This window comes from Canis lupus, chromosome 9 (assembly GCF_048164855.1).
Source record: "Canis lupus baileyi chromosome 9, mCanLup2.hap1, whole genome shotgun sequence".
Classification (NCBI taxonomy): domain Eukaryota; kingdom Metazoa; phylum Chordata; class Mammalia; order Carnivora; family Canidae; genus Canis; species Canis lupus.
Window position 1 is genome coordinate 35,351,657 of NC_132846.1, and position 12,597 is coordinate 35,364,253.

Genomic DNA, 12,597 nt, shown 5'->3' on the forward strand with positions numbered 1-12,597 from the left:
GGAAGATTGTTACAGTATTCCAGATAAGAGATGATAGTGGCGTGGGCCCTGGTGGAGGTGTCACAGTGGTCAGGTGTGGGCTGTATGTTGATGATATATATACCTGATAGAGCTGCTGAAGAATGAGTTCACTTCACAAATTATTAAAGTAGGGATCCCTGGGTGGCTCAGTGGTTGAGTACCTGCCTTCAGCCCAGGGTATGATCCTGGAGACCCAGGATTGAGTCCCACATTGGGCTTCCTGTACAGAGCCTGCTTCTCCCTCTGCCTCTCTCTCTCTCTTTGTGTCTTTCATGAATAAATAAATAAATAAATAAATCTTTTTAAAAATTATTAAAATGAATCGGATGTGGAGTGTAATAGAAAGCAGAGGCAAGGATTAATTACTCCTAAGTTTCCGAAAATTACTGGGTGAATGATGATGCTATTTATTGGGAACACTGAAGAGAAAATTAGTCATTCTGTGAAGGGCATGTGAAGTTTGAGAAGCCTGATAGATCTCCAAGTGAAAAATCAGGTAAGCAGTTTGTTATCAAAGCTCAGGGAAGAAGTTGAGACTGGGGATATAAATCTGAGAGTTGACAGTATGGATGCTATTTAAAGCTGTGGGTATGGGGATCCCTGGGTGGCGCAGCGGTTTGGCGCCTGCCTTTGGCCCAGGGCGCGATCCTGGAGACCCGGGATCGAATCCCACGTCGGGCTCCCGGTGCATGGAGCCTGCTTCTCCCTCTGTCTGTGTCTCTGCCTCTCTCTCTCTCTCTCTGTGACTATCATAAATAAAAAAAAAATAAAAAAAAAATAATTAAAAAAAAAAAAAGCTGTGGGTATGAATGAGATCATTCTAGGACTGAGTATAAAAAGGAAAGAGAAGCATCCCAGGTTTAAAAGGGAAAGTAGACTCAACAGATGATCACCCTGCAGTTTAAGGAACATGCTAATTGGCTGTACATTTTATGGCTAGAAAGCACTAATCATTCTATGTTAACATCTGCCTCTCTGTAACTTCTCACTGTTAGGTCTAGTTCTCTCCTATTGGGTGTTAGAAACAGGTCTTTCAGTGGGACAGTGTTTCAGGTATTTGATGGCAGCAGTTATAACCCAAAGTCTGCATGTTATGTTCCTTTTACTCTTCCTTATAGTATATTGATTGTTTCCAAGCTCTTTACTAATTTGACCATATTCTGGTCAGTATATCTTGCATAGAGTTAGGTATGCTAGGACAGAACACAGTCATTACCAAGTATGGTAGGTCTGTTTCTTCCCAAACATGCAATGATGAAACCAACATTTGTCAAATGCTTTACAACTGACAACTCTTTCATTTCCACAGCAAACTTGTAAATATGTACAGATGTTTTTATTGTTGTTGGTGGTTTCATTATACAGATGGGAAAACAGAGGCTCAGAGAGGTTAAGTAGCCTCACTACTCTTAGACTATCCCAATGTTTACAGAGGTTATTAAATTCTATTGCTCGATACTATGGTTTTCAGTGTTCTAATAAAACTGACCAAGATTTTTTTCAGTGACTTGATACCAGCTAACTTTCCTACCTTCTCTAGGTGTGATATTTTTCAACCTTAATATTATCTTGAGAACTTTCTCTCCTATATACATATTCGCTCCCCTCCTATCTACTATCCACTCAAAGCAAGGGTGATATTTTTAAAAATATGAATCAGATCACATGACTCCCTGCTCAAAATCCCCCAAAGACTTCTTTCTGCATCAGAATAAAATCCAGACTGCTCAGTGTGACCTAAAAGGCTCTCTCTCTCTCTCTCTCTATATATATATATATGTATATATATATAGCACCCCATTAAGGTAGAAATGGGCAGTTTCTGAAGAAGTGTATAATTATCAGTGTGCCTAATAATAGAAATGATACCAATTCCTTTTTTTCCATAAGTTAACCCAAAGTCTATCAAATACATTCACTGATAAATCCAAGACAAACTGCCTTTGTTAATCATTTTATAAAAGAGTTGATTCTGTGTGATGAGAAAAACTTTTAACAGAATTGATTCACTGATGAGTGACACATTTATTCTGAATTTCAGTAAATAACACTTGTTAAAGTTTTTCCTTTCCTACTTTTTAACAGGGGAATTTAGCTTATAATATAAGCACAGAGTTATTTCTTGGGTTTGGTAGTTAGATTTAATCAAAACGGTCAGTTATCCAGCACTGTTGCCATGCACTAATCTAGACTTTTGGGGGGAAAAAAAAAAAAAAGAGGTGTGTGAGTGTGTGTGGATGTGCAGCAGAGTGCAGAGGGAACCACGTAGGGCTGGAAATGCTTATGATTGAGTCAACCTACACACCAAAGTTGTTACTCCAATTTTGTTTCTCTGGATTATTTCAGAATTACCTTGCAAAGGATGAAAGATCTAATGCAACAGGAACGATGTCTCTAAGTGTTGGACCTCAGTTTTTAGGGTTTGGAAGAGTCAGTGAAAATAATCTGTCCAATGCAGCCAATGCAAATTGGGAAACCCCAGTTGTGTCTTGTGCCACGGTAATCTTTATAGTTCTGCTGATACATCTCTTCTAAGAAACCTAATTATCATTTTTTATTATTATAAATGCACAAAACAAAACAGGTTACTTAATTATAAAATATGTGCAAATGTGTGCATGAAAATGATGTGATTTTTCAATTTTCTTGATAAGGAATTCTTGCCAAAAAGGTATCTTAAAATCTAAATGTTAATCTTGGTTGTACTTGTCAACTCTGAATGGACAGGCACCACTCTTTAGCGTGATGAGCTTCCCACAGTCAGGTTAGGGAGAATGCAGGCACTTTTATCCTATAAATATAATTTCCATAATACTTCCCATGTAATGAAGTCAGAAAAAATACTTTAGGTAGAAATGTAGTTCCAAGAGCCTTGTGATTATTGCATTTTGTGTCATTCTGCCTACATTACAACAGATCAGACCTAGGAAGTCCTGGAAATACTATGTTGAGTATTTTCTAATTACTGCATCAGTATGATCAATCATTTTCTAAGTTTCCCAGTTTCTTGAAAGAGCGAAGCCTATGCTCATGACACTTCATGGGAAACAGCACAAAATTAGTTTCTATGTCCCTCTATATTTCTCCTGGTGTCACAAAAGTACATATATTATATAAATGAAATATGTGGTTCTGACAGAAAAGTCTTACACCAAACTACAATTAATGAATACAAGAATTAGAAATCAAAACTTTGTTTAGTCTGAGGAAAAACAATTCTTTAAACTGTAACCACATGGCTGTTTCTTGTTTGCATCAACTCTGGGTGACTGTTATTGTCTTCTGAGAATTCTCTGGGGCAGGGGCCTGACTTTGTTGAATAAGCCAATTGTTTTCCTTTGTGTTGCCCATCTAGTAAGTTCCCATCTGGTTTGTATCAGACTGTTTTCACAGCCAACAACTGCTGCCTTCTCTATATCCTGACACTTCAGGGCCCCACGCTATCAAAGCACACGGCTGCGATGGCCTTGCTGGCAGGGCCTATACAGCTGTGCCTCACAGCTTGGAACTATTACCCAGAGTAATGGTAACGGAGAACTTGGACTGGCCCTTATTCCCATTGGTGTCGTGTGTACAGTGAGCAGAAGTCCACCCTCCCCTCTCCACCCCTTCACACCCAAAACTTACTAGTCAACAGAAAATCTTTAAAGCTCTAATTTTAGGATATGGAATGGTAGTGTTCTTCTTTTCTAGTGGCTTCCTGAATTGGAAAGCTCATTTTTCATTCTTTCACTCTTTTTCAAAAGTTACCAGGGCTGGCTTAGGGAAGTAAACTGGTCACTCTGTCTCATGTAATTTTTGCTTCCAAATTTAGTGAGGAATGGCTAGATATGGCAAAACCCACTATAAAAGCTACACAAATAATACAGTGTAGTTTTAGTGATAGTCACAGGCCGTAATTTGAGAGTTTTCATAGTTAGGAAGGATTTCCATCTTGGAAAATGGATTTTCTGTATGTAATCTATAGAAGCATTTGAGTTCAAACTGCTTAGTAATAACTATTAGAGAGTTACTTTGCCTTCAGCTTTGTTAGCCATCAAACGTCACTTATAAGAATATGATAGTAGTGACCTGTAACAGTCTGTGACCTTGTGTAATTAAAGTTGTACGAGTTATTGAATAGGAGTTGAGTTTAAATGTAGCTGTGATGTCATTGCTTCATAAAGTGAAACAGCAAACCTTTTTGGCACCAAAAAGAAAGAACTAAATGACTTTTACAGACTGTATTAATATTTTAGAAATGCCTTCAAGATTAGGTAAAATGATACTAGTTTGTGATTTCAAAGAAATTTAGTGGCTACTTGTCACAGAGCATCGAGTACCCTCTCTGTAGTAAGTCCTGTGGAGTCAAATTAAAGCAACAACAACAAAAACTCACCTTCTGCTTCTAAATAATTTCAGCTTTCTGGCACTTCAAAATTTTAAGAAAAGAAACAGAAAGAGATTTGTCTTTGTTGTTAGCAGGATGGCCTGTGACTTGATGTTAAAGGTTAGTAAAGTTAGTTATTTGGCTCTCTCAATCCTTGGAAAACAGTTCAAAACTGAAAAGGAATCACCTTTCAATTGCTGAAACTAATCTATTGTTTTTTTTCGATTTCCACTTTCTATGAAAGTATAATATACATAGAGATATAAGTATCCATATCACGAGTATAGAACTGAAAGAATTTTCAAAAACTGAGCTCCCTTTTATAACCCATACCCAGCACGCAGAACATTGCCAGCACCCTGCAGCCACCCTCATGTTGCCTTTGTAACAACCTCCACCCCGCAAGGATTGAGATTAGTTCTCTTGGGCATTTTTTACTGTAAGTAAATGAAATCATACAGAATATATGACTCCTTTCACGAGGCAAACCTAGTGTAATTTTTAAGATTATTTTAGTTTTCAAACCGTTATGGCATGCTTTTATAAAGAATTATCTGAGAGGAATGTGTTTTAGTAGCTGTGTCACAGGCTATTCAACCAACAGGAAGTGCATTGTAGATAAAGTTGTCTACTAAAACATCAAATCTCTCAGTTCTCAACCAAATTTTAATGTTGGAATGTTCCTCTAGACATTCCTGCCCCAAAAAGGCAGGGACTCTTTGTCATAACACCCCACAGCGATACATTCAAGTACTTAAGTGTTTTTTAATGAACTTTAATAATTAGGTGTACACTATGCGAATAAAGCATGGTGTACGTTCAGGATAGGTGGGTCATCTATTTTCTGAATTACCGATCAGTTTCTTGGCAGTTGAATATAAGCTTTTATGCTGCCAAGATACTATTTCTAAAATTCTATTATTAGATATGCAGCCAAAAAGTAATTTAATCTGGCCAGATTATTTGTTTAAAAGGTGTTAATTTCTTTTCTTTTTATATATCTTTAACTACTCTAATAAGGTTCCTTTTTTTACCCAGTGAACTCAAATTAGTGTAAAAGATCGAGATATCCTAAAAAGTAACCTAATCTGGCCAGATTATTTGTTTAAAGGTGTTAATTTATTTTCTTTTTATATATTTTTAACTACTCTAATAATGGTCCTTTTTTTCCCAGTGAACTCAAATTGGTGTAAAAGATTGAGGTATCTTAAGATCGAGGTTACTAGTTTTAGATTTCACCTTATTAGCTTTTTTGTTTCATATTCTGGATGGCACCCATTTAGAAACTCTTCTTCTGTGGCCTAAAATATTTATTAGGAGACTTCATATTTATATTATTATTTTGCAGTTAACAGCCCTATGCAGTTTTCTTAAGTAATCCATAAAGAATTTGTTTAAAATGATAATATAACAATTTATAGATTTAAGTATTGCTATACAGGTGATTCTTACTAAAGATAGTATTAAAAATGAAAAGATTAACTTTCTGTCCAATATAAAAAATGTTTACAATAAGAGTACAAACATTGTAAAGCCCAGGTTGCTATCCTCTTAAATACCACTTTTTGAAATATTACAACATAGCCTTCTTTCAAATTGGCACCATACAGTTACAAGACTTTGGTTTTTTTAGTTTTTTTTAGCTACAAGTTTTTGACCATTTAAAATAAAATAAAATAAGTATCAAAATAAAGTGAGTGTTTGGAAGAAGCATAGTGTACAAATGATACAATCCCAGTAACCTTGTGTGCCCTCATTTAAAGTTTTTTGAGCTGTATCCCTGCTTTCTCAGCCTTGGATTTCATTTCCAATTCTCAGATCACTTGTTTTGATTTTGTGATATCTTTAAACATTAAATAAAAATTAATACATTCGTCCTTTGTGGTAAAGATAAAAAGATAAATTATATTCGCAGGTAATTTATGACTCAATTTTTAGCCAATGTTACCCACTCCTAATTTCTATATAAATTCACAGATCAAATGTTTGGAAATTTTTTCTTTTCATCCTTTGACTTAAATACCAATGAGTGCTGTTTCTTCCATTTTGACCAGTAGGAAGGGGACATTTAAGAGGCAACAAACTTGATAAGCAGTTTTTAAATCATGTTGGCCAGGGTATAGGTTGTGTTGCCAACTTACTCCTCACCTGCAGAGCATAATACTCACCCTTTCAGTAAACCTCCTCACTCAACAAGTATGATTATGAGCCAGCTATTCATTACAAGAATAAATGACAATAAACAACTCTTGATATTGAGATAGTGGCACTTTTTTTTTTCTTTTTACTGTTAGGAGAAATTATTACAGAAATCAAGACTCTCAGTTTTGGTAGAATTTTATAATAACATCAACAACATATAATAGGTGTCATCTGTGTATATTTCCTATATGTGATATACTTATGCTAAGATCCATAATCAACCCAACTAGGTAGATAATATTCTCATTTTCTAACTGAGGAACCTGAGGCTCAGAGAGGTTACATACTTGGCCCAAGGATATGTACATAGTACATGGCAGAGCTTTGGGAATCAAATGTAGTCCAATTCTGAAAGCAAAGGCTATACTCTTAAACATTATCCTGTATCTCCTTCCTTGATAATTTTTTAAAAATAGGACATATAATTTCTGATAGTTCTTACCGGTTTTAGTATCTGAAGACATATCCTAGTAGAAGAGTCTGAAAAAGTTGGAAGGTGGGGAAAGAAATGTTTGCTATGGGCTTTAGTCTTTACTAATAATATGTCATTGACATATTATTAGACATATTATTATTGATTGACAAATCATTGACATTGATTTGTCAGTGAACCTTTCTGAATCTTGACTTCCTCATTAGTAAGCATAAGTTGATCTCTGAGATCCCTTATTGCTCTCTCACTGTAATATGTGAGCAGTACTTTTTCTTTTCAGCAAAAGGTCTCCCTGCCTAAAAATATTTTTAAATATTTAAAATATTTTTAAACAGGAATATCCTGTTCCTGTGCTAACAGGTACGATTTTTTGTAAGTTGGGAAAAGCTAGAAAATTATCACAAGCTACAAAATAAAACTTATTTACATATATTGTCTCTGTTAATGATCATAAGAAACCCATGAGATAGAAGAGGAAATTGAAGCACAAAATGGTAATACTCCACAAAGTGTTTTTTTTTAAGATTGATTGATTGATTGATTAATGAGAGACAGAGAGAGAGAGAGAGAGAGAGAGGCATAGGTAGAGGGAGAAGTAGGCTCCCTACGGGGAGCCTGATGCAGGACTCCATCCCAGGACCCCAGGACCATGTCCTGAGCTGGAAGGCAGATGCTCAACCACTGAGCCACCCAGGTGTCCCAAGTGGTGGTATTTCTCCTAGGCCTTACAGCTAATTTCTGTTGGCACTGTGATTTGCATTCAGGCAGTTTAGCTTCCACACCTGTGCTCTTAACTACTAGCTTAAAGCTGACTCTCTACTTTAGTGTCTGGCTGTCAATTACTTGGAAACTTTTTCTTACCTTACATACTACAGTGTAGAATGAATAGAAAAAAAGTGTGCATTATCCAGATGACCAATGACCTATAAAAGATCACAGAGTAGTGTATCCATTTGATATAATGGTTTCAGAAACATCAGTCAGCTGGATATTTCTTGAGCAACCATACTTAAAGGACTGAATTAGGCATCTTAGGGAAAAATAGGGAAGAATAATGGAGGGAAACCTTTTGTTTTTAGATTTTATTTTTGAATAATCTCTACATCCAACATGCGCTCGAACTCACAACCCTGAGATCAAGAGTCACATCCTCTACCCACTGAGCCAGCCAACCACCCTATTGTCCTTTATGAAAATCTAGCGTGGCAGTAAATCACTTCAGCCTATGAAATGGCTTACTGAAGGCGCATCTTAAAAATAACAGATTTAGCATATTATTTCAAGTTAGCTGTTTTTACTACTAATGCAGCTTTGTTGGATATAAAGATAAGACTGAAGTATGCTTTGGTTTGGATTAATAAAATAGTTGTCACTTTTTGAGTTAAAATTCATTGTTTTAATAAAGCAGAAATAAGCTGTTGTGTTTTTTAAAAGCCATTGTTTTTGAAAGCTTCAATACTTTTATTAAGGAAAAAAATCTGAGTATTAGAGAAAAATACTCATTTTTTATTCCAAAAATGTAATTTTGTATAAAATTCACATTTAGGTTATGAATTTATTTTTTATTTATTTATTTATTTATTTATTTATTTATTTATTTATTTATTTATTTATTTATTTATTTATTTATTTTTAGAGATTTTATTTATTTATTCATGAGAGACACAGAGAGAGAGAGAGGCAGAGACACAGGGAGAGGGAGAAGCAGGCTCCATGCAGGGAGCCTGATGTAGGACTCAATCCCGGGACTACAGGATCAAGCCCTGGGCCGAAGGCAGGTGCTACACTGCTGAGCCACCCAGGGGTCCCCTATTTATTTGTTTTAAAGATTTTATTTATTTATTCATGAGAGACACAGAGAGGCAGAGACATAGGCAGAGGGAGAAGCAGGCTCCGTGCAGGAAGCCTGATGTGAGACTCGATTCTGTGACTCCAGGATCACACCCTGAGCCAAAGGCAGATGCTCAGCCACTGAGCCACCCAGGTGTCCCTAGACTGTTATGAATTTAGCAGAGTGTTTCATTATAGCAGCAAGTCCCATTATGGGATACACCCCCATTGGAGTGTGGGCCTATTAGAATGGAAGGGAGCCCTTGTTAGTTTGAAAAAGCCCCGAAAGTGGTTGAGACTTTTCCCTCTCCCCTACCCCAACCCTCTGTTGAAAATCACTGGTTTAGAGAAAGGTTTTGCAGCTCCTTTCTCCAAAGCCAGCCAGGTATAATATAAAGTACCTTCTTAAAGAGAATTTAAAAAGGAGGCAACAGAACAGGAAGAGGCAGAGAGAAGTTACCAAGAGTTGAAGAAGAATTCAAGTTCCAGGATGGAAACTTTAACAGCTAGAAGTGGTATGCTGTTAAAAGAGAACTCAATTAATGATTAGTCTTTAAACCCTCATATTTGAAGTGGAACAGGCACATTAATTGGAAGATCTGCTCACTGCTGTCAGTCTGCTCTGTGTTAATTTTATCTTTATAATTAAACAGAATTAAGACAATGTCTTACTCTTTGTGGCCTTTACAACACCTCATTTAAATCATGATGGACACATAATTTTTTTTTTAATTGAATACTAGCTAGACCTAAGGTAGGTTTTCTTTTTCTATTCTTAGTTTCCACCCAGTTTTGTTTAATATGAAAGGGGATGACATTGCTTATTTCTTACCATAACACAATAGGTAAGTTTAAATTCTGGTCTTTGAAGTAATCACTTCAGAACAGACTGTCACTTAATTTTACTTGCTACAAAAAAAAAAGAAAAGAAAACGTTCTTCACTGAAAGGGGCCTCTGAAATGGTACTGATTGATACTGTTGTGTTCACCTTTATATATATAGATGCCGTGTAGAATCAGAAAGGTCGCTGTAATAGAGCTAAGCAGAAACCTTTCCCTCTCTTACTCTCAAACATAGAGACAGGGCAGGAAGTGAACACAGTGTCTCATATAGTAACATAGTAAGCAGTTGTAATGAATTTAAAGATTTTTTAAAAAAACAATATCAAAGTTAAATATTTTGGTCTACTTGCAGGTTGTCAATATATAATAAGTTGTATTTGCCCTTTTTTTAATAATAAATTTATTTTTTATTGGTGTTCAGTTTGCCAACATACAGAATAACACCCAGTGCTCATCCCGTCAAGTGCCCCCCTCAGTGCCCGTCACCCATTGTATTTGCCCTTAATCTTACCTTTATAAAACTATATTCTGAAACTATTTTTAAAGCTTTTTTCTTCATTAACCTGTATTACACTTAATTATTTAACATGTTTAATATTTAGGTTTCTGACAGTGTGATTACAATAGCTTAACATGAATGTTTGTCATCAGTGAAAACCTATTGCTCAGTTAAATGATGATGCAATGCTAAAAATCATGTCACTTAAATATCTTCTTCCAAATGCATCTGAAATTTGTGTGAAATAATGGTAACTTGAGAAAAGCCTGATTTTTATTTTAGAGAAACAAAAAATACTGATGTTATCATCCTACACATTTTTTTCCAAATCATTCTGCCCTAAGAATTTGTTTGAAACAAGGAATGTTGACAGTTATTGATTGCCTGCATTTCAGAGCACAGATTGACAGCCTGCCATTAACATGGGCATATGCCTTTGGTGCCCAGCGTATCCTGTTAGCCGGAGGACTACATGGGCTATAGATTTCTTTCTTCAGTTATTTAACTTTTCTCTACTTCATAATTCTCTAGCCAGAAAGAGGTTTTCCCAGCCTGTTTCAGTTTAATATTAAAATGTGGCTTTGGTTTAACAGTGTTATGCTCTTCTGTGTTCTCTGACAACTTTATTGGTTGCTTCACATAGATTGTGTTGGGTAATATGCCCCAGTCTGGCCTAGGGTGAAGTGAAATTCTAAACTTCTGTAATGATTAAATCCTTAAGTAAGAAAATCTGTAAAAACTTTTAACCTTGGAAGAAATGGTCCATGAGTTTCTTTTATTTAACACAAATTGCAAATTTTCTAATGATTGTTTCCCCCTTCCCTTAATTTTTGATTCATAAAGATAATAATCCATTGGGTCAAGTATTTTCCTATTGATAGTCATTAAAATTCAGCTGTTTAACTCCTTTATATTAAGGCCATTGGATCAGGCTTCCAGTATACTTGGTTTTATGAGCCTAACTATGGGAGTGCATATAGTTTATGTTCTTTTTAGTGAATAGGAATGAATCATGGTTATTTCTAGGCTTTACTGATTTTCTTACAAAAAAAAATTCAGTGTAGCTTCATCAGGTGATATGGATCAGACACAAATTGAACTCGATCTGTATCTTGCATCTGTATGTACAGGTGAGATTTTACTATAAAAGTTGTTGAGGGGTGCCTGGCTGGCTCATTCGGCAGAGCACATGACTCTTGATCTTAGGGTCGTGAGTTTGAGCCCTACCTTAGGCATGGAGCCTACTTAAAAAAAATGTTGAGCTTGCAGGTACTTAGATTTTTCATTTTCTTATAATTTCTCTTAATAATCACCACAGTAGAGATATTAATTATACTTTTTAAATTCTTCTAAAATATCTATAAACTTACCCAGATAATAGAACTCCATGCACTAAACCCCCCAAAAAGCACAAGTTAGGGAACAGAAAAAAATGTTTCATTTCCCTTTGGAAAGTTTATAAAATGTTGAATTAAAAGGCTGCAGGTGTGGTATTCAGAGCACTGAGGATAGTACTCAAGATAATTCCATCTGGGGGAGGTTATTTGTTGGGACAGGACAGTGTTTAAACTTTGAAGTCAGTTTTAAACAAAGTGAAGCAGCTGGAACCTGGCATAAGAAGAAACAAACCTTTCACATTAACTATTGCTTTTTAGAGGAAAAAGAATTGGAGTTGTTTTTACAGGTGCCAATACATTTATTCTTCCTATAGGAACTGCTTTATTTTTATCCTAAATTACACATTTCAAAATAAGCATTTGTCAACTTGTTTTAAAAACAGAAGCAATAGTAAACTTAAGAAATGCAGTAGGATTTATATGTCTAAAACATTATGAAATGAGACTATAGTAACATTTTATTTTTTATAGTAACATTTTAAATCACCCTTTAAACATGGAAAAGGAAAGAAATATTTAATAGTGACTAATCTAGAGAGCAGAGGTAAATAAAATATTGCATACTGTATTTGACATCAAATGACTGGGCACCTTCTTCATCAAAACTTGTAGTATTCTCAAACACTGAAGCTATGATGTTGCAAAATCTGCAGAGCTGGGTTAAGTATGTGAGGAGAATTGAATACAGCAGGATAGTTTAGCAGCTGCTTAAACAAGGAATTCAAGCAAGGGTAGATGAGCCTAGGGTGGACAGGAAAAATGCTTCAAGAACTCAATAAAATACAGCTGAAATACTGTAACATTTTCACAGACAGCTGGGAAGCAACTGCATTGCTGGAACTCAGGGCTGATTTTAAAGACAGGGTCTGGTCAGCTAGAATCTAAGCAGGCTGTTAGCTGTGAGAAACCACAGACTCTTGAGGTGGAAGCAAATCAGCTTGGTTCAGCAATCCTTTCAAGGCCCTCTGTGTGCTTACCATTATGCTAACACTTTGTAGAATGC

At 35.7% G+C, this 12,597-nt stretch overlaps 1 protein-coding gene across 7 annotated transcripts in view; it reads left to right on the top strand.

Moving 5' to 3' along the window:
• The window catches only part of KIAA0586 (KIAA0586 ortholog), a 108,915-nt gene that overhangs the window by 89,161 nt on the left and 7,157 nt on the right, over positions 1-12,597 (top strand). Inside the window, exon 30 of one of the 7 annotated variants that reach the window (XR_012036682.1) lies at positions 2,368-2,520. The exons of the other annotated variants lie outside the window; for them this stretch is intronic. The gene's annotated coding sequence lies outside the window, so the exon portion shown is untranslated. The remainder of the gene's footprint in view (positions 1-2,367; positions 2,521-12,597) is intronic. 7 annotated transcript variants of the gene reach the window in all.